This window comes from Podarcis raffonei, chromosome 12, assembly GCF_027172205.1.
Source record: "Podarcis raffonei isolate rPodRaf1 chromosome 12, rPodRaf1.pri, whole genome shotgun sequence".
Lineage (NCBI taxonomy): Eukaryota > Metazoa > Chordata > Lepidosauria > Squamata > Lacertidae > Podarcis > Podarcis raffonei.
Window position 1 is genome coordinate 19,515,896 of NC_070613.1, and position 21,973 is coordinate 19,537,868.

Consider the following 21,973-nt stretch of genomic DNA (forward strand, 5'->3'; position numbering starts at 1 on the left):
GTTGGAGGACAGACGTTGCAAGGCTTAACTAAAAGAAAATTGGAGCAAGTCTTCGAAATGTCTTAGAATTGTCAGTAAAATGCTGCTGCTTAACGTTAAATACTCAGCACTTGGTTTTGTTGTTGGGGAGCAGGAAGATCAAAGGCATGGCATGCTGATCATCTCTAATTTTGTTTCTGTGTGACAATTTCTTGCATTAATACCTTTTCTGTAATCCATATTCATTCTCTTTGTGCAATCTTTATATGTAGGCTATAGCCATTAATGATTTGTCAAACCTGGTTCAGTATATGTCCAGGCAGTCAATTAATATATTTTTTATACAGCCTGTGTATTACTTTTGATCAATGGTTATAGAAACATCACAAATGCCACTACAATGGCCTGTAGGAAATCAATCACTTCTAGTAGCGTATCCATGTAGTGATAATCTATAAATGTGAAACAAAAGCCCACTGGCCCTTGAACTTCATTGGGTAGCATAGGCCAGTTGCTGTCTCTCCAGCACAATCTTAACCAAGTCTACTCAGTAATAAGTCTTACTGAATGAGGCTTACACCCAGGTAACTGAGGTTACTATTGCAGCTTCAGGATTGTATATGAAGATAAATAGGGCTACCAGGAAAACATGTTCAGTCTCCATAATTCCTTGGAAGAAAAGAAGGATAAATATGACACAAAGGCATATATTTTGTTTTAAAAAACAACAACAAAACACTGGGAAACTTGGAACCATTTTGGAAATGTTGATTGCTGGATACTGCAACATATAATAATTTATTTTTCATTGGATGCATATCTAAAAATTCCTTTTTAAAAACCATATTTGCACTGGTATTAATGCAGGCTTCTGGAGACAGACGTTCAACTTCAATTAACCAGCTGAATGTATTTCATAGCATCAACTCTCGCTCAGTGGGAACCCCTGCTGCCTTTCTATCATTAACATAAATGCAGGTGCAAATAGCATTTATGTATGTTGATAGGAAGCAGTTGGAGGCATTTCACTGTGGGACACAACACTTTCATATTGCATGCATCTGTTCAAATAATGTATCCATGCTCAGTGACATGAGTGCAAGGATAGAAACATCTGCCCCTGAGACCATTTGCCATACAGCAGATGCTTAGATCTTTATTTATGCAGCTGGCTTGTGTGTTGAGCTGGGTGATGATAAAAGCAGGAAAGTTTGACAAAGACTTCCTGTATGTTGAGCATACCAAAAGGAAAAAGGGGGGAAAGGTGTCACAAGGATTTTTATTCCCTGCTACGTAACTCAAGTAGGAATGACAATCAATATAGATTTAACAGTTCTTTTAGTGAAACAGATCTATTGTGTTTGGCTTGGCACAGGGAACTACAAACAGTTATAAGACAGTTTTGGTGCGGAATGTCAACTATAGTTTAAGAAGATATTGAAAGGATTCCTGTGAATGACAGTGTTTAACAAGTGTGATTGGCATTGCCGTGATTATTTGATTATTCACGAAAACAAAGAAAGGAATGCTTTATACCATGTTGGACTATGGCTGCATTCAGATGTCAGGTTTATTGCATTAATTATACTGATTTTAACACTATTGCTTCTGCCCTGATTTCTAACATTTCTTTTATACTGCAGTACCTGTTGTGTTATGGAGCTGTGGCATTTTTTAGCAATATACCACCATGCCGTGCTAAATTTTAAATGTATGCTGGGATACCACCGCAAATTTAATCACATGAGCGGAGGTGCGTGATCATGAAAACTGCAGGAATATTACAGTGTAAAACTCCTGCAATTTTCAGAGTTAATGGGCTTGCAAATTGATTTTTTTCCCCGGGAAACAGTTAACACAGAGATGAGTGCTAAACTTCTACTAGATTCCACTAGATTTCTCAAAGTGACTTTTACACTGTGTGAAAGTTGATATAAAATGTGAACATTAAGAGGAAAGGAGACATTGGAAAGATGGAATAAAGTGACGTCTGAATGCCTGTTTGCCCATCTAGCCCTGTCATTTCTGCTCTGACTGCAAATGGTTCTCCAGGTTCTCTGGGATTGAACTCAGGGTCATAAATGAGCCCAACATTATATCTGTTGCACCATATGATGCCTATTCAGGCATTCACTTTCTTCGTTTAAGGCAACCACATGAAGGAGAGCAGGGTGGTGGCGGTGGCAATCCCTGTCTCTTCCAGTATGCCCCATTTCCTGTCCTTACAGCCCTTTTATGAGCTGAGTAGCATTCTTCTGAAATCACCTCTACTTGGGGAGGTTCTCTGGACGATCTAGAATCCTGATTTTTCCAAGGTTCTAAATCACACAAGGAGCCTCCGTGAGTATGATCAGAAGATCAAAGAACCATGTGGTTACACTGCATGCTAGGGTTGCATCCTGTGCTTGTCATACTCAGAAGAGACCCATTTAAATCAATGGACATAGCTAAGACAACAGTCACACCATTTAAAGCACTATGATAGCACTTTAAACAGCCGTGGCTTCCCCCAAAGAATTCTGGGAGCTGTCATTGTGAAGAGTGCTGAAAGTTGTTAGAAGTGCCCTGTTTCCCCCACACAGTTGTTTAACAATCAACCCCTCATCACAGGGAACTCTGGGAATTGTGGTTTTGTGAAGGCCATAGGGACCCCCCACAGCTCCCAGGGTTGTCATAATTTAAACCAGGACTCCAAAAATATGTGTATTGATTGACTTGCCTAAGATCCAGGACAAAACACCACATTTAGGTAATTCCCGCTGGACGTCAATTCCACCTTTGAAATCCTGGTAATGCCTGGGAAAATCCGGGTGTATGGCAGCCCTCGTTTAAATGTGTAGTGTGACTGTGCCCTGACTTAGGTCCATTAATTTCATTCTGTCTATTCTGAGTATAACAGCTGGATGCAACCCTTCGTGTTGAACTGGGGATACTTGACTTGAATCATCATTATCTGTGAAGATATTTTTGCCTATAATTTGTAAGCAAAGCAAGATGCATACTCCATGACTGATTCATGAGATGTCTCCACTTGACCTTTTTATTTCTGTTCCTGCTTTTTGTATCCCTGCCTTAATAATGCTTCCCTCCCCACCCGAGACCTGGTCAGAATAATTTTCTGCAGCAGCCCAGAGGAAATAGGGCATTAATTACAATTTTATATTGTGTATTATCCGCTCTCTTAATAGAGTTCAAGTTAATGCAATCATATTCATTCAGAAAGGGCATTTACCTTACGAAGGACAACCTATTGTGAAAACAGCAAGAAACACCTCCCTGTCCAGAGCAGCGCAGTTTGAACCCATATTGTTTTACAGTTCACTTCATGAAAGGGGGGGGTAGCAAATACTTAAGTGTTCTCGGTATCATCAGAATGCAGTCCATCCATTTTTTGAAGAGCAAGAGGAACATCAACCCCCTGCTTATAATTCCTTCTGCTAAAGATATTTAAATTGCTGGTGGGGACAGGTGTAACAGGGTCTTCTCAGTGATGGCTCCACCTCTGTTGGATACACGCCTAAAGAGTTCTGCCTAAACATGAGGATCCATACACTCCAAGAAAGTCTCTTTTTGGGAAGCTTTTATTATTTTGTTCTGCTTTCTTGAGTCGGTATATTCTAATTTTATCTTAGCCTACATGCATTATGATGAAAAGTAGGGTTATGATGGTAGTATATTCCATTTACTGTTGATTGTCAGCTACTTTTGGGTTTAGGGAAAATAGGGTAGAATTTATTAAACTGAAAGTAAAACTAAAATTTCAATGGGACTTAGTCCCAGGTAAGAATGTAGAGGATTGCAGTCTAAATGATGTAATTTGCCATGAATGTTAACCAAGTTCTAGCATCCTGGATGTATGTGCTTCAGAAACGAAAATGATCTGAATTTGAAGAGATCTCTGCTTGGATAAGCATTGTTTCAAACAGCATTTTGATAAATTATTATTTATCTCTTTCTCATAAATCTCCAGATGTGTCACTTGTGAAAATGACTTATGTCGACTGCTCAAAGGAAAGAAAATGAGAGAAATTGCAAGGTGGAAATGGCTTTAAAGATGTAAAGGTAGGAATCATATTTTGAAAAGTTTTAGAGAGGCTTGAGGGGAAATGTATTCCTTGGGGTGGAAATGCCACACAGCATAAGCCCTATAGCTGTCGTGCAGCATGTTTCCTAACAGGAGAAGATGCAGACATACCCGAAACACAATTTTTAAAGTTCACTGCCAGAGGGAACACACAATTTTCTGAGAGTAAACTGTGCTTGTTGTATACCACTCGCAACTACGATTTCAGTTTTAAACAGTGCCATCGACAGGACCATGCAAATGGTTCTCCGTAGTTGTGGAGGAGGTTGTAAACCCTCCCATAATTCAGAAATGCTGACATAGATATATTTGGGCAGGTGTATGAAGTGTTACACAGATAAACAAGTGAAGCTTCTAACGTGAAGTGAGTGAATATTGTTCCGTCCCCTTGGTACGAATCTTCACTGTATGGGTTTTGATTCTCAAATAGGAGATATTTAACATCAGCAATAGATTCAGGTAGGTAGCCGTGTTGGTCTGACGCAGTCAAAATAAATAAAAAAAATCAAAAAATTGTCCAGTAGCACCTTAGAGACCAACTAAGTTTGTTCTGGGTATAAGCTTTCGTGTGCATGGTCTCTGAAGAAGTATCTGAAGAAGTGTGCATGCACACGAAACCTTATACCCACAACAAACTTATTTGGTCTCTAAGGTGCTACTGGACAATTTTTTAATTTATTTCATCGGCGATAGAATATCAGTTATCTAGTTGTGACTATTAAATGCAGAATCACATTGGCTACTGGGTGTCATGGGATTTGGGGAACATCAATATAATTCAGCACTAACATTCGTCAAGCTCAGCTGGGGTTGATCAATTATCTACTCCACCTTCTAAAACATTAATGTTCAACATAAAATTGACTCTACTGCTGTGCCTCCAGCCTCTCAGTTCTTTTGTTAGCCTTTCCCAATTCCTTCCTAATTTTCTTTTGTCCTCCTGCTCTCCATATTTAGATAGTAAGCTTTCTGGAGCAGAGACATTCTTGTTCAGCTTCCATTTCATGATGTATGTTAATGCTGCTTTATGGAAAATCATAATAATATGTAGTATTAATGTTGAGAGTTTATATTATAGATCCTCGATTGAGGATGCAGTTCCATACCTACTGAACACAATGGGACTTGGCTTTTGAATAGACACACCTAGGATTGCACTGTGAATCACGGTTCAGCCTAGTGAGTGAATTGGTTAGAATTAGCCTGGTTTAATATTTTAGCCAGATACATTTTAGTGTTGAGTCTGTCAGTATCTTTCATTGTTGCAGAGCTACTCCATCATGCTTCTCCTCATCCCACTTGCTTTAGAAAAGAGAGCAAGATGGCCTCTAATGTATCTGTTTTCTTTATCTTCCATATTTATTATTACATTGCAGTAATATATCAAAGAAAGGACAAAATCAAAGCATAAATCGTATCTCTGTTGAAAAATGAGTCTCACTGCCTCGATGATTAAGTTTGTTCAGGGTTGTTAAAACTGGAAAGAGATCGCTAACATTCTGTTTTTCTTGGGTTTCATTTCTTCTTGTGAAAGTCAGGCCAAACAAGTACTTAGTTTAATTTTTCTTTTGATTTCTTCTAATTTACTGCTTTTCTGGCACAGTGCTGCAATATATTGATTGCCAACACAGCAGATTTATTTTTTCATTTCCCCCTGGAAAGTTAATATTTTATGGAAGTGTTTCTATTGGCCTTGGGCTTGATTTATTTTTTTTCAAAAACTAATTTTGGATATATATTTTACCTAACTATATCAGCTTGAGCAAAATCAGCGCTGCTGTGTCTCTATTGCAGTGCTAACCATCTGATCTGCCCTTTTTACCAAGGCTGTTTTAAATGATCGTTTTAAATTGTATCAATCTGCATATAATTTAATGGTAAAGATAGCATGCTGTATCTTTTTCATCACTTTTTGGAAGGTAGGTGGTCAGAAGTGTTCATTTATGCACACCGTTATGTCCATATATACATTGCATTTAAATTTAATTTGCATTGCATATCCTTTCTTTTTACACAAGCAGGATTATTCTGAATATTGGTGTCCAGTACTGGATTGAAATGGGTCCAATGACCTGGTTATACCACAACAATTAGATACAACAAGGACACTTAAAGTAGTATCCAGCTAACTTGCTCCATCAGCCCAAGAATTTAAACTTGTTCAACTGAACTTCCCCCTTCTCCTACTCTGAAGGGTTGGAGTTAGAATAGATTTGGGGCACACAGATTTAGAAGTGGTATATTTTACAACATGAGCCCTAAGGATTTAAGATAAGAAAGAATGGTGTGCCAGTTGTCTCTGGGAATCAGCAACAGTCCTCCTGGTGGGATATTTAAAGGGCAGTCAAACCAACAATTCATGTTTTGCCAAATAGGCACTTGAAAGGTGCTGAAGCTCACAGAGTTTTCCTGTAAGTTTGCTAGAGAGACACTCCCACTATGCCCTGACAGAGGGAGGGCACAGACACACACACCCATACCCACACACCCCTACCTGCCTGGGCACATCCTCCTTTTCGTCACGGCAGCAATGTGAGAACATTTGCTATGTCTCAGCTGCAATGCTCAGACACCATTCCAAACTAGACTAAAGCATATCTTTGTAACTGAATTAGCATTTTAAGCCCGACTGAACAAAGCTGCTGTATTTGTTACTCTTCAACAAGTATTCCAAGTGAGTAAATGTTATTTTTACCTTTTACAAGTCTGTATGATTGTTGTTTTAAGGGGGAGAAAGGGGCGAAGGAGAATCCAGTCTGACTTAAAGCATCCTGGATTACTTAAATGAAAAGGCTAAAACTAGCCTATCTAAACTTCCTTTTAAGCTGCAAGGGGATGCACTCTGCTGAACTTACAAACATGAGGATGGAAGGATAATATCTAATAAATATATCATCTCCTAGCATCTATTCACATCCCTATACTATTCCCCTGTTTTAATCCAGTCTGGTGCCCAGCATTATCAAGAAGCAGGGCTTTTTTTTCAGCCAGAACTCACTGGAACTCAGTTCTGGCATCTGGTGGGTTCTGGTACCTTTCATGTGGGCGCCATTGACATTCTAAGAGAACAAGGGTGAGTTCTGGCACCTCTTTTTCTAGAAAAATAGCAGTGTTAAGAAGTATACAGGCTCTATACATGCAGATTTCGGGGCAGATGCCAGGCGTCAGCATGGCTGGGCCCTTGCCAAGATCCCAACCAGGCTCTGCGTTCCTGGAGCCCTCCAGCCCCTTTCCCCCTTCTTGACACTGTCTGTTCACCTGGTCTTTCTGAGCAAATAAGCAGTCGTAGGAGCCAGGAGAAGGCCTAGCAACTTCCCATCTCCCTCGAGAGAGCTGTGTTTGAAGCCAAAGGGAGAGAGAGGGTGAGAAAATGAGCAGAGCCTCAGTGGTGATGAAGTGGTGAGACCATATAGGAGGAGGACCTCTGAGGGACCCTCCTCCATCTACCACCAGCACTTCCAGGTTTTTCCAAGCTCTATATAACTTCCTTTCATTAAGAGAAGAAGAAGAAGAAGAGTTTGGATTTGATATCCCGCCTTTCATTCCCCTTCAGGAGTCTCAAAGCGGCTAACATTCTCCTTTCCCTTCCTCCCCCACAACAAACGCTCTGTGAGGTAAGTGGGGCTGAGAGACTTCAAAGAAGTGTGACTAGCCCAAGGTCACCCAGCAGCTGCATGTGGAGGAGCGGAGACTCGAACCCGGTTCCCCAGATTACAAGACTACCGCTCTTAACCACTACACCACACTGGCTCTATTAAACGAAACAAAATGGCATTGGGTTTTACTGACACCCTGGAACTGAGTTGCACTTGTCTCCAGGGAGTAGGCTGTGCCTGGATAAGGGAGGGCAGCTGAATAGCTATAGGCAAAACACCTTAAGCTGATCCGAATGGGCACACCCCATGGTCCTGGCACAGTAGCAGCATGCCCAGTGAAGAGTAGGAGTCTATGGAGATCTCTCCGTGGGCACAGGATAAGGATTTGTCATATAGTTATTATTAAAAAATTTGGATCCTGCTTTTCTCTAACTGCAGCAGTTTTTAAATGTTGCAACGATCGCCAGTATTTGCCTTTTCTTTCTCTCCAACTCTGTCTCTCCATTAATTCTTTTACAGCTTTGCTGTTTACATCAGTTTTCCCGCACGGAAAATGGTTCTTTCTCTTCCCGCTGTAAATAATCTGACTCTGGAAGAGTTCCTCCACCCTCTCTTGCTTGCACAGTCTCCTCCTCCTCTCGCTGAAGAGCTGTACTTTCTTATAGCAAATTTAACAGCCTCGCTGGCAACGAGCGCTCCACTTAATTTACGTCTTGAAATCCAGGCCTCTGCTGGTTAGCTCCACCAAAGCTGCCTGTCACATCTCATTAGATAACAGATTTTATCTTCCATTTACTTGGCTTTTTGGCAGATAGTGTCACGATGGGGATGAGCAGGAATTTGGGAGAATGGCCTATATTGCCCCTAACTTAGTCCAATGCCTCAGATGCAGACCCAGCTTATGAAAGCTTAGTGATATCATTTATTGTACTTCCTTCAAAATTCCACCTACATCTGTAGTTACTTTGGAAGGAAAACAGTCTACGTTTAGAGAACTGCATATCATCTGCTTTCAGGCTTCCCATAGGCATCTTCTTGGCCACCGTGAGAAAAGGATGCTGGACTAGATGAGCCATTGGCCTGGTCCTGGTCCAACAGGGCTGTTCTTATTCTTAAACTCTTCTATAGCACAGACTCATGCTGATCACATCTCACGTGATGCGGTTAAATGTACAAGGCTTGCATGCTGACTTCCCTTTACCATTCCTGGAGTGTGAAAATGCCTGCTCTGAAAAATGGCACGAGGCTAAAATTCCATCCTTTTGAAGCAAATGGAATGTGATCACTTGAGAAGAGTAGCAAAGGCTGTCTCTTCTCATTTTAATACCATTTTACAGCTGATTTATTCTGTTATGATTTCCTCCCCTGCAGGCAATAGGGGTGTGTGTGTGTGTGTGTGTGTGTGTGTGTATGTAGAGAGAGAGAGAGAGAGAGAGAGAGAGAGAGAGAGAGAGGTCACGATTAGGAGCATTGGAATCTGCTTTATATTGAGTCAGACCATCGGTCCATCTAGCTCACTGTTGTCCACACTGGCTGGCAACAGCTCTCTACACTTCCATATAGGAGACAAGCCCAGCCTTAACTAGAGATGCCAAAGATTTAATTTGGGACTGTCTCCATGCAAGCAGATGATCGACCACTGAGCTATGGCTCTTCTCCAGGAAGCTAGATACCCACACATTCATGGGAAACCTGATACCTTAAGCATTAAAATTTAAGGAGAGTTTGACGGCTTTCTACAAATTCATGGTGTGACCATGCTATGTATGATTCTGGTTGCTGTGTCTCCAAAACCAAACCCAAACAAAAAACAGCAGAGCTGGGGAAAATGCAGAAAAGGGGCAACCAAAATGATTAGGAGCAAAAGCAACTCCCACTAGGAGGAAAGGTTGCAATTTTGAGGGCTTTTTTTAGTGTAGAAAAATAAGACCAGGGGAGATGACGGAGGTAAATAAAATTGGCTAGAGAGAACTATTTCTCTCTCTCATAATTCTAATATGTCACCCAATGAATCTGAAAAGTGGGAGATTTAGGACAAAGCAAATACCTCACATAAACTCACATAAGCAAATTCCATAATTTGCTTTCACCAGGAATGGCTGCCACTAGATGGCTTTAAAATCAGATTGGACAAATTCATGGAGGGTAAAGGCTATCAGTTGGTACTAGTCAAGCTGGGTATGCCACCTCCTGGACCAGAGGCAGCTTGCCTCTGAATACCAGTCGCTGAGGGGATGGGACAGCAGGAGATTTGTTGCACTTGTGTCTTGCTTGCGGTCTTCCTGGTTTTCCACTGCAGGGAACAGGATGCTGGACTAGATGGGCCTTTGGTCTGATCCAGCAGGCCGCCTGCTTATGATGTTAAGGTCAACTGCAGAGATTTGCCTGCATATCTAAATAGCACACCAGGACACCGGTGCAAGTTTAGAAGCATCATGGAGAGTTGTACAAGGGGAAAGGTTATTACAGCCATGCTGTTCTGTTAGAGAAAAGTAGCCATTTCTCTAGGTATTTTATTGTAGGTGGGCAGTTGGGGGATATGCTTTATTCTCTTCATCCTGCCCAGCAGCCTTGAAGCTGCTCCTGGCACAATGCAAGACTTCACCATGCACCATGGAGCTTGGGTACAGACCGGTCCCACACGGGTCATGGGAATGTGTCCCATGAGGTGCCAATCTATGACTTTTCTAAGCCAAACTTTTGAAGTTTGGAGTGATCAAGAGATAGGAGCACAAAACTGGCTTCTTAAAAATAATGCAGTGGAAGAAGGCCTCTTCTGCACTTGTTGCATTGCATCAGACAATGACTTGTCATAATACTGTTCAAAGAAAGCACTAATTCTCCAATATTGGCATAAGTAACAAATCATTGTGGCGCAGAAGTAGAATACATAATCTGGGGTGAGTATTTTTGACCTCAAGTCAAGTGCTGTGCCTGCAGCTTCCATGGCAGGCTAGTTCTTTCCCAATTCAGGGGTGTTTCTTTTTTTCCTTTTTCCCTTTTTTTTGGGACTGAAGTAAATTGGGCTTGCCATAATGTGCTAGTCAAATAAATCCTTTTTGTGCTTCTTAGCCAATCAGGCAACAGTTGGTGCCTGAATCCCATCCAACTACTTTTTGCTAACTGCCAGAATGTTACTTGTCGTAAGTGCAAAGCGGACATGGTTGCCAGTAAATCTGCCTTCGTGCCCTTAAGTCATCTGGTCACCTGCTATATGTTCTGCCAAGCTAATCAGTGCTTGAGAGAAGATACTTTTGAATACAGACAGACTCCAGAAGTCTGTTGCTGTTAGGCATATTAAAGAAGATAAATGGCACATCTGCAAAACTCTGAGGCAGATAAACTGTAGTCTGTTTTCCCTATGCCGGCATGTATAATGAGGCAAGAATGGAAAGAAAGAATTTCAAGGTAACTTTGGGGGATTTTTTTTTGGGCTTATATGCCTATCATGATAATGCAAATGATTTCTCTTGCCTCTCTTCTGAAGGTGTTGAACCCAAGTTGTGTGATATGAATAATACTCCTTCCATTTCATGATCATTTTATATTTTACCTGGTCCAGCACCTAGCCTTGATGAATGGTTGAATCTTTTTTCCTATTCCCAAACAGATTAATTGCAGTAATTGTAAACGACTGCATATGTTATAGGCAGGATGCTAAGAATTGTTGTGGTGACATAAGGGGCTTGTGTTAGCCCCATGGAATATTTAAGCTTTCAGATTTAGAATAGCAGATTTCCAGCTGTTGATTGAGATTAATAGAATGTAATCTTTTGCACATGCACTTAAGAGTAAGTCCAGTTAAACCCAATGAGACATTTCTGGGTAAACATGCATGAAATTGTGATGTGAATGTTCCTTTGTCACACAGAATGGATTGCACAGTTCTTTGGATCCTGGCCTATAACTAGAAGATACCAATCGTAAAGAAACATCCCAGTCCTAAAGTTAAAATGTTCAAGCCAAATGAATGCAAAAAAAAGAGAAAAGCATTTAAAGTTAGAGTATTCCCACCTTCCAGCTACTATTGTTCATTTCGGGTAATATAATGATACAACAATGAAATATATAATTTATTATCTGGGAATTTGGAGGGAGTTTGGACTTTTTAACCAAAGATCAATTGATGCTGCCATTTTTGCCTCTAACAGCAGCCAGCCAGACCCCTCTGGGAAGCCATCCCCATTGATTCAACCCAAGATCTAGTAATCAAATTTATAATACCACTGAATCCGTAGATTCCATTTTTAACTGTTGTGATTAATAGTTATTGATCAACTGACCTTCCCTGAATTTGCCTTCCATATATCTAATGGCCATTGTAACATTCTGTGGCATTACAGTCCATAAGTTAATTATAAGTGTGGTTGTCCAGAGCCCCATAACCTAGTTTGGAGAGATCCTTTCTCAGCCTGATGATACAATCCAGAATAACTAGATGCCATTTGCAAATCTGGCTGTCTCACAATTCAGTGCTTGCAGCAGATTGATGTGGTTTTGTCGTGAGATGGTTTTTAAATGTTTCTGTTTTGGTTTTCATATTTTTCATAAGGCTACTTGCCTGGGGAACATGGGGTGGGGGGAATAAGTAAAATTGAAACTAGTTAGGGGTGAGACAGTTTTTGGCAGTCTTGACAACTGCTGCCAAGGCGATCAGATGATTGGGAAAGTGACAGGGCAGTTAGGCTGGAAAGTGGGGGGGAGGGGGAAGAGAAGTAACAGTGAGCTAGTGAGGAAGACAAATGCTGGCAAAGTACATCTAGTGAGGAGAGATGTCAATCAAGTTCTGGGAGTAATGCAGAACAAAACAGGGGACAGGACAGCTGTGTGGTGCAGGGGGACCCGGCAGCCGACAGCACCACAAGTTTGTTACTTCACAGGAATACCTGGCCAACATAAAGGACTCGACTGGGGTGTGTGTGTAAAGCTGTAGTGTTGATTCAGTTTACCAGAAAGCTTCACCTGGTGCCTTACAGATAAATTGCCCCCTCCTAGTGGTGCTGCATAAAACTTGCTGGCACGTTTGCAAAGCTAAGCAGGGTCCGGTATGGTTTCAGTTGGATGGGGAACCATGTGTTGAGATTCTTGCATTGCAGGGGGTTGGGCTAGATGACCCTCCGGATCCCTTCCAACTCCACAATTCTATGATTCTGTGATCTATGAATGGAACTTATACAGAGAAATGGAAACCGTTTGTTGTTGAAACTCTTTCATGCAGGCCTTCGTTAGCTCTAACTGAAGAGTAGAGAATGCCTTTAGAATATGTCTCTATTTTACCACTTCATTTCAGCCATGGACTTTGCTTCCTGTTTTTGTTCTACAAAGGCAGGATAGTGTAAATTCCTTGGCTTATGCTGCTCTGGCTTCTTATGAAAACTGGTTCCTAAGTGCATCAAATTGTTTGCATCACTGGTACCCTTATGTGGCTTGCCATTGACACTGTAATTACATCTAGGTTTCCATTGTATGAATAGACATGCATTATGATGCACACGTTTCTCCTCTGTGTTTTCCTTTTAGAGCATATTAGGCACAGATATGTGCCCCTGGATGCACCAGTGAAATGAAAGGGATTTTCATTGTGCTTGGTGGGTTGTGCTTAGTGTATGAAAATTGAATTGTCTAAGCAGAACTTGTTTTATCGGAGGACATGCACACAGGCTGGTTTCCTTTGTGCTTAGCTCCTACCTATCACTTGCCCTCTGGAATGAATGTGAATGACATCAGTGTAATTATGCCCATGCACACACAGGGTTTTCATTCTTGACTGTTGTATGGTATAGTGGTTAGAGTGCCTCTCAGCCTAACCCACCTCATAGGGTTGTGCAGGTTAAAGGAGGAGGGGGAATAACCACTTTGAGCTCCTTAGAGAAAAGGGTATATAAAGGTAAAGGTAAAGGGACCCCTGACCATTAGGTCCAGTCGTGACCGACTCTGGGGTTGCGGTGCTCATCTCGCTTTATTGGCCCCGGGAGTCGGCGTACAGCTTCCGGGTCATGTGGCCAGCATGACTAAGCTGCTTCTGGCAAACCAGAGCAGTGCACGGAAACGCCGTTTGCCTTCCTGCTGGAGCAGTACCTATTTATCTACTTGCACTTTGACGTGCTTTCGAACTGCTAGGTTGGCAGGAGCAGGGACCGAGCAACGGGAGCTCACCTCATCACGGGGATTCGAACCACCAACCTTCTGATCAGCAAGTCCTAGGCTCTGCGGTTTATCCCACAGCACCACCTACATGCAATCAAATCAATCAATCAATCAGTCAGTCAGTCAGTCAGTCTTTTCTTTAAAAATAGTGGAAGACAGGCAGGCAGGGGAAAAAAGCCAGTGGCTGGCTGGGGCAGGTGGTCTGGATTGATTGGTGGCCCTTGCAATGAGTTGCCTAGACTGAAAGAGAAATGCAGTTTTTTGTGTGGGGGAACAGATATTGCATCAGGCAGTGGCCTGGGGTTGATTTCCCATTGTGAACTGATTCTCAAGACTTGGGAGGATTCTTGGTTGTGCACCTGATGTTCATGCAGAAAGCCTTAAGTTAAATCCCAGCATCTCCAGGTAGTACTGGGACAGACCCTTGACTGAATCTCTGGAGAGCTGCTGCCAGTCAGTGTAGACAACATGGCGCTAGATGGACCACTTCTACTTGGTAGAAGATGGCTTCTTACATTCTCATGGAAAATGGGCACCCCTATACAAAGAAACAGCCACTGTGATCCCACCACAAGGTACTTTTTAGAAATGAAAAAGCTGAATCTTTAATTTGCAGCATCTCTGATTAAAATGTTCCCTCGTTGATTAAAATGGACTCCCATCAATTTAATCAACTTGATCTCTAGTCAGTTAATCAGCATGTTAAAACAGTTAAAGCACGCATTAGCCCTCCTAATAATGTTGGCAACATCTCTGAGTAATTTTGTACAAATAACTAGTCCTGAAAAAGATTTATTATGTTTTAGCACTATACAAATATTCACAGCAGGCTGCATGGGTTTTAAATATATATATATATATATATATATATATATATATATATATATATATATAATCATAAAATGTTTTTGGAGTTAATTTGATTAAGCTCTATAAGCGCTAAGAGCATTTCCTGCAGACTTAAAAAACAACAACCCTGAGCTCAAAGTAATGTAGTCAGAAGAACCAATTACTCTCATCTTTGTTCCTTCTGCAGCATTTAGATGTCCTGCATTTTTCAGGCATTGTTCATGTCAAGTGTTTTTCATAGAATGCTAGAAATGTGGAGTTGGGACTCTGAGGGTAATCTAGTCCAACCCCCTGCAATGCAGGAATTTCAACTAAAGCGGATGGCCACCCAACCTCTCCAAGAAAGAACAGTCCGCCACTTTCCGAGGGGGTCCGTTCCAATGTTGGGCAACCATCCTTTGAAATTTGCATTTTTCTAATTTTACAATGCAGTTCTCTAATCAGGTTATGTATACAAAATTGCATCTATTAAAGTGTTCATAAAATGCATATGTTGGTGAGAATAATGTACAGAAATGGATTATATTAGGGAAAATGGATTCCACAAATATGCATATTAGACAAAATAACAAAGGTGTAAATTAGGAGAAATTCTCCCTAAAACACGGATGAATTTTGAAAAAAATAATAATTCACAAGCTGAAGTGGAGAACTGAATTTAAGATTATAAAATTAGAATTTGAGAGAAACAAAAATGGACAGATTTCCTTGTCTCTATTCACCAGTGGGAGTGGTTTTGTCTTACTAAGGGTAGTCCAGTCCAGTATCACACAGTAAACTCTGCCAGCTCACACATCTTAACTCACAAAACTCTTGTTAGCATCAAATTTTTTGGACAGTCCATTTCAGAAGGTTGTAAGGGTTGATTGGCCAGTTCCTCAGTCACTACCCACTTGAATGGTCCGCCTACCCATTCGGTGGCCACATATCTCACTTTCTCCACATCTCTCAGTTCGCCTATTGGAAACAGAAGCCACACTAAAGTGGGCACCAGCCAATGTCCCATAATGAAAGGTTATTAATATTAAATGTTTCTGTTCCTGAGAGCTTTATTCTAAACATAAAGGGACATTGAATTATTTTTCTTCCAGTGTTGGTACTGGTGGCAAAAGATATTGCTACAGCTTTACAGAGTTGTGGATGCATAAGCAGCACTTCATAACAAACTTTCCTCATGCTTTCAGTAAAGATTTTCCCCCCTGTCCACAGAATGCTCCATCACTTCCTTTTAACTAGACTTCCAGGATTTGACAGCTGAAATGTTGAATGGGTACATCACAAAAACCTAGCCTTAGTCTCCTGTGTATAATTAGTAAACCTCTACAGTGAGGATGGTCTTCTGAGCTGGCTGTGAAATATTAATTGCTCATTTTGTATGGGGGAGACAAGGGATTATAGAAGTTAAACCACAAATTGTTTGGAAAAAGTTTCAACCCCCCCCTCCAAGATTAACATGAGCAGGATTTCACCACCATCACTGCAGGATACAATTGATATGTCCTTGACCTTCAGAGCTTCCCCTGTTTGCAACCAGGATACCTGAAGGATCACTGGTTCATATATGTGCCTGCCCATGCAGTAAGATCCTAAATTAGACAGCCGTCTCTAGGTTCTCTAGCTGTCTGTCAAATACCTACTAGGCTAAGTTCAAGGTACCGCCAGCCCTCGTCAACAGCACTGAACTAAATGGGCAATGATCTGACTTGGATTAAGGCAACTGCCTATGTTCCTGTGCTTATATTCTGTTTACTTCCATGTTTATTTAGAAGTAAGTTCTCTCACTTATGCTGGAAATTATTTTAAGCTAAATACTTTTAGGGTCTTAGCTTTAAGCAGGTTTTATTCTGATTGGTGGAGAATCAAACTTCATGAACTTGAAATTGTAATTTATTCTGAAAATAGAATTTGTTTTTCTGTCTCACTTAAGGAGATTATTGCTTTGTTTTGCAAAGCAGATGCTAGAATTTCATTTCTGTTAAGTCTACAAAGCAACAGAATCTCTAGTTTACAGCTGACATGGGGTATCACGCATACACACAAATCTTTTAAAGGTGTCTGCTGTTCAGAATATCAAGGTTAGATTTAATACTCCGGTATCTGTTCTTTTCAGCTCTCTGCACTTCCTCTTCTGAATCTTCAATAGGCCAAATAATCACCTTCAAGTCTTAATAAACCTTCAAAAGCCTCCAAGGACTTCCATATATCTTTCAAGAAAGGATAAACAAATGCATTCAGCATGTAAATTATGTGTTGCCCAGTTTATATTTAAGTTTTAAGCTTACAAAAAGGGCACAGGCTGTTTAAATCTAATGGAGTTGGGTTCAACTGCTCGCTTTTAAAAGATCGATCATGACCTACAATATTACATATCCAGGGAACAGGCCATCTAGCCAGCTGGTATTGCAACCCTTGATTATTTTAATGACTGAAATCTTCAAACTTCTTTCTTTGTAAGGGATCCCATTGTGGAATATTCCTTTTTCAGAACTGGATATGTTAGATCTGCAAAATCTAAGCTCCACTACAAAACATTTTTCCTGGCTCTATATATAAAGAGAAAGAGAGGGAGAGAGAATATATATCCCCACTCTGTCAACACCCCCTGGTGTGGACACAAACAGAAACAAATCTAACACTAATGAATAAGTTGGTGTGAACAGTTTGGGGAGAAATAATTGTGAAATGCACCAGGAAAACCCCAACAACTTCACTATATTCTGAGACAGAAATGTGAGCACACCTAAAGTTACCGACTGAATAGGCATTCTTATTTGCTTACCCCAAGCATCCCCAAACTCGGCCCTCCAGATGTTTTGGAACTACAACTCCCATCATCTCTAGCTAACAGGACCAGTGGTCAGGGGTGATGGGAATTGTTGTCCCAAAACATCTGGAGGGCCGAGTTTGGGGATGCTTGGCTTGCCCATTCACTTAAATGGAGTCCTGCTCCTCATACACAAGGTCATGTTTCACTTTGTGGAGAATTTCCCCCTCAGTTGGAGCAAATGGGTAGATTCTGACAGGTGCACAGTGGAGTGGAACCATGCGTACATTTTTGTGGGACACAAATGCCCCCCCCAATGTATGTATGCATGTATGTGCTATTCACCCCAGCTTTATGATAAATAGCTCCTAAAACATAATTGGCAGATGCAAAAATTCGAAATAAGATTTGCAAGATCCAGGAGGATGCAATCAATAAATTCAATCAGCTAAGATCTTGCAGCTGTCTGCCACAACATTTTACCAAAAGTGATGAATAGTTTACAAAAGTGGGAGGGAAATAAAAATAATCTGAATTCTGTAACAGAAAACCAGAAGCTTTTCAGCTGCTATCTATATAATGATGAAAAACAATTCACCATATAATAGTTAGCTTAGAACCCTAGTTTTAACATGCATAAGCAATATAACACCTGGGACCAGATATCTGACATGACAGCACAGTTGTGCAAGGTGTGTGGCTAAGGCATAAAGCAGTGTTGAAGGCTTATGAGCCCAGCGACACAGCATAAACAGATCATGAAGAATTATGAGGTGGGCTATTCAGGATACCAGCTGTACGTGCTGGATCTTTACTGCTAGACCAGACAGGATGGGACATAATGGCTTTAGTTCTAGAACCAGTGGAGACTGATGCATCAGGTCTACTGGAGCTTAGCCCTGCCAAGGAGAATTGCAAATAAAAAGGTAGAAGTTTCCTCTGAAAACTCAAAGCCACCCTCTTTCCTGTGCACCAAACATTCATATCCTTCCATTTGAACTTAGACTCCTTGAGGCCTTTTGGCCAATCTCCTGTTCTCTGGTAAATCAGTTTGTTTGTTTGTTTGTTTGTTTTTTGTGGAGTTCAGTCAACCTAATTGTCTAAATCAGTAATATGTCACCTATGGTAGCTGTCCATGGTACCCGTGTTTCCCCCTTCTCCATTTCCAGTTTAATTCTGTAGTGGCAATTATACTGGGCGGACACATCATGGAAAAACTAGTCATGCATTTGCTGTCAAAGGTTGTGATCTCAGGGCTGAACTAGATGTGGCCTTAATTGCGTAAAAGCAATTAATTTGCAGATTTTTTTAATGCTATATGAATAGCAGCTGTGAGGAAGTCTAGATAGGCCTCAGGACCATGGGAAACAGAATTGCAGGTTTAACGTTCTCTCCCTATCACAGTTCCAACAAAAACAACAACATACCTCTCTGAAGCTGCATCAAAGCAAGCTTCGCTTGAAATGCAAATAGCAGCTTTAGAGGGGCAATTTTTGTTAGGGCCATGACAGGAGAAGAGTTAAATCCCCCCACTTCTAAGATTCCAAGGCTTCTCCAGCTTCTCTGTAATTACAGTTTACATATCAACCAATTAATTTCCTTCATGCAAATTGCATTTTGTTTGACCCTCATATAGCCTGCTGTACTTTGTTGAAGAAATAGGTTGAGTAGGTGAACATTTAACTGCTTATCAATTCAAATTAATTCAATTTAATTTGAATTTGATATTTTTTTCAATTTGAACATTTAACAGCTTACTAACACTGTGATATAATTCCACATTACAGTTTACTTCATATACAGCACGTAAGTGGCGTGAAACCTACATTATCCTTGGTGCTGTTAAGATAACAAAGGCAATCCAGGTAAATGCGTTTTCGACTGAGCGGCCTTATCTGTCCTGATTGTGCTGGGGTTTCTGCTAAGTGTGACTGTGAACGATAATTGCTATCATGTGTTACCTGAGATTACAGGGTTGCTTTCCAACTAATGACACTAGAAGAACCAGGCCGTTGTTAATATTTAATCAAACTCCTGGCTTAACAATTGGATAAATGAGGTGTGTAATTACATAATTATAAAGAGACACATTCCAGATAAGAACTCGGCTGTTCTTAACACTGAAAGTGAAAACTGGACTAGCGGGCCTTTCTCATATAACTAAAAAAAACCATCATGTGGTCACGATTTCTCTTATTGTGGGACCTGGATTTGCATGGTATAAATAATGCTGTTTCCTTTAAAAAAAAATCTCTGGAAAAGGGGGGGGGATCAGACCAGGTGTTTTGTTGATGTAGCATGTTGTGATCCTTGTTGACTGGGGACATTTCAATATCTAGTTGGAAATGTGTTTTTCTCCAATATTCATGCTTTATGTTATCAGTGCAGTGAAAGTTCATCTGTACTGCTTTGGTTTTCCAGCTGCAGATACTCAGGCTAATGAAGGACTGCATTTTCCTGCCTGTATGTTTAAATTAAACATATGCCATTATAGATAGATAGATAGAGATAGATATAGATAGATAGATGATAGATAGATGATAGATAGATAGATAGATAGATAGATAGACAGACATTGTCAGGAACAGTGTTGGTTGATGGGTTGGGGGAAGGCAATACAGGAGGCAAAGATACTATCTATAATAACATCATTATTTCGTTCTTTAGCCATCTAGGCACTGCATTTCCTTTGCAAATTTCTGGGTCCTGGAAAGACCAGGACATGGCATTGCTTAATGTTCTACCATGCGTGGAGAACATTGCATTAAAGAGAACCAACTTAGCAAGTTGAGCATCAAAATTATTCGCCCTGGGGAATCTCCGTTCAGTGGTGTGAACCTTAAATCATTTGTTTGAATAGAAGTTGAAGTACAGTCTCATAGCTCAGAAGTAAGCAGTGGTCCAATATTAGGGTAAGAAAAAGCAACCTAGTAAAGAAGGAGGGCCAGTGGCTTAGTGGCAGAGTGCATGCTTTGGATGAAGAAGGGTCTTCCAGGTTCAGTTACCAGCTTTCCCAGTGAAAGAGCCAGTGGATGGAAAGAAACTTGCCTGAGATCCAGGAAAGTTGCTTCCAGTCAGAGGAGACAACGCTAGACCAGATGGGCAAACAAAATTCATATATTATAAAAGCAATAAAGCAATACTGCCTTTGATTGCTAAGAAGTAACTTGGATGTTAATCAAAAAGGTTGAATGCTAATAAGCAACAAAGGAAGTGGAACTGCCCTTTCTGCCATAGTTGAAGCCCACCAATACCCTCAGTGGGGTAAAATAATTATTGCATATTCATTTAAATTTGTATCCTGGCATTCTCTCGTGATGGGATTTGAGTTGGTTTCTATCCAGGTTGTGGGATGTATAGCTAGAGCATTCATGTCCAACATTTCCTGCTTGCTAGAATGGGCACACAGAGGAATGTGGCTCCAAACAGGGAGGACTTCCTGTCATACCTGTTGAGAGCCACCTCCCCCTGAGTGTGAGCAGGTAGATGGGCATGACCCTAGCTGACCCAAGTAAAAGGGCTGGGCACACAGCCGTCTTCCTATTTTTAGATCTCTCTTTTTGGACCTCTCTTTTGGACTTCTCTGGCTGTTATCCAGCACATGGCTTATCAATAACAAAGGATGTAAGCCCATGTTGTAAGTTTGAGGCTTAGCTCAGACTTCTCTTCTCTGCACTTTAATCTACAAATGTACCTGTAACTACAGGGACGTGGGTGGTGCTGTGGGTTAAACCACAGAGCCTAGGGCTTGCTGATCAGAAGGTCGGCAGTTCAAACCCTGCGATGGGGTGAGCTCCTGTTCGGTCCCTGCTCCTGCCATGCTAGCAGTTTGAAAGCACGTCAAAATGCAAGTAGATAAATAGGTACCACTCTGGCGGGAAGGTAAACGGCGTTTCCGTGTGCTGCTCTTGTTCACCAGAAGCGGCTTAGTCATGCTAGCCACATGACCCAGAAGCTGTATGCCGGCTCCCTCGGCCAGTAAAGCGAGATGAGCACCGCAACTCCAGAGTCGTCCGCGACTGGACCTAATAGTCAGGGGTCTCTTTACCTTTACCTGTAACTACAACTAAAGCCTGCCTTCAGTTGCTACTGAATGTGAGTAAACTGTGTTGTTATTATTTAAAGAGGAAAATAAAGGGGAAATTACCAGGAAGAATCCAGTCTGCACAAAGGGGTTCCTGGATTGCTTAATTAACAGACTGAAACCAGTCATCAACAGCTTCACTATTTGCTGCAAGGAATGTGCTCTGCTGTATGCTTACTAGTGTGAGTGAGGAGGGATCATATCTAATTACCGGTAATATATCCTCTCCTACCTTCCTTAACATTCCTACACAGGCACTGAGCCAGACCCAGACTCCCATAAGCTAAGCTTCAGCAAAGTTAAATTTTGAATGGTTAGTTGGTTTCTATCTGTCTCGGGAGACAATGGAGCGCACCTTTGTGGTGAGGTCAATCTGTTGGAAGGTTGCAGTGCCTGCTGTGGCTGTAGAGACCAATGCGGGAGAGTCATGTTTTGTTGCAGCTGGAACAGATGAAGGTGTCCAGTTGTGC

At 41.2% G+C, this 21,973-nt stretch overlaps 1 long non-coding RNA gene across 1 annotated transcript in view; it reads left to right on the plus strand.

Annotated features, from left to right (window-relative positions):
- The window catches only part of LOC128424231 (uncharacterized), a 34,101-nt gene extending 14,552 nt beyond the window's left edge, over nt 1–19,549 (plus strand). The window contains exons 2-3 of the long non-coding RNA XR_008332958.1: nt 3,950–4,041; nt 19,207–19,549. This is a non-coding gene — a long non-coding RNA (uncharacterized LOC128424231). The remainder of the gene's footprint in view (nt 1–3,949; nt 4,042–19,206) is intronic.
- Nucleotides 19,550–21,973: the final 2,424 nt, after the last annotated feature.